The following is a 1312-nucleotide window of genomic DNA, read 5'->3' on the forward strand; positions in this document are numbered from 1 at the left end:
TCTAAACATAATCATGTCTACACTGACTTTCCTGAAGTTACAGCTCGGTGGTGGAGCACTTGCAGAGCATGGCCTGGCCTCTGGGTCCAAGGTTGAATCAAGCAAAAACAAGAACAAGAGAGGATCACACAAATAGATTCCAGACACTGAGGCTGGTGTATCCTTGGCCAGTCTCTAGTGGACCACAGTGAGTGCGTACTTGGTGCATTTGAAGAACAGTAAGAGAGCCAATATGGACAGAGCATAATGGACAAGAGAGATACAATGAAATAAGTTCAAAAGCTAATGGTGAAGAGATCATGTGACCGTGATAAGACTCTGACCCCTTTCCAAAATTGAAACAGGGATATATGAGATAGTTTGAACAGGGAAGCTATATGACACAGGGCTTGAGTGGTAGTAGAAATGACCATAGCTTGAGTGAAGCTGATGCACACACACACACACACACACACACACACACACGTTCAAAGGAACAAATCAGGGACACCAGACAGGCAACTGGCATCATGAAAAGCTGAGCTTCAGAGCACGTCTTTGATTATCCACAGGAGATGGTTATCACTCCCATAGTGCAGAAATACCCAACCTTGTGAACCTGAGTATGGTTGGCATTGATATGCTGGACCGACATGTTGATCCCTAATGAGAGCTATGTAGCCACAGATTGTCCAGCACAGAGTGGGTTCTGTCTCCCATTGTAACGTCTCTGATCGGCGCAGTATGAATTAAAACATACATGCAAGAGCATTCTGTAGTCTCTCCCAAAGAAGACAATGGCATTCAAGTCCACTAATACCTCATTTCAAATACTGTCTCTGTAGATGAGAGGCTCACATACAAGCCATACCCCCAGGACCCAGAGAAAACTATCGTCATCATGAAAGGGGTCAGCTTCAGTAGCTCCCTTGAAGGACTGTTGGTGTCTTCCAATGCTATCAAGCGCTGAGTAACAGTGGACTGGGTGATGCATATACCAAACGCTGAGATTGGAGAATTGAGAGCATCAGCCAGAGGAAGCAATGGCAGCAGTAGCAGCGTTGGTGGAGAAGTGACAATGGGAATTGTGTGCAGTAACAAGGCCCTTGGGACTTCATATTTGTTATTTTAAAATACAACTATTTTTAGATTTTGTTTTATTTTCTTATTAAATTTTTTCAGTTCTTTTGTATCTTGACTGCAGTTTCCCCTCCCTCCTCTCCTCCTATTCCCTCCTTCCACCTCTCCTCTGCCCCCCTCCCATCTACTCCTCCATTTCTGTTCAGAAAAGGGCAGAATACCCATGAGTATCAACAAAGCATGGTACATCAAG

At 44.4% G+C, this 1312-nt stretch overlaps 1 pseudogene; it reads left to right on the forward strand.

Annotated features, from left to right (window-relative positions):
* The first annotated feature begins 509 nt into the window (after positions 1-509).
* Positions 510-1055, forward strand: LOC119827029 (annotated as a pseudogene).
* Positions 1056-1312: the final 257 nt, after the last annotated feature.

Source organism: Arvicola amphibius, chromosome 12 (genome assembly GCF_903992535.2).
Source record: "Arvicola amphibius chromosome 12, mArvAmp1.2, whole genome shotgun sequence".
In the NCBI taxonomy this organism is placed as follows: domain Eukaryota; kingdom Metazoa; phylum Chordata; class Mammalia; order Rodentia; family Cricetidae; genus Arvicola; species Arvicola amphibius.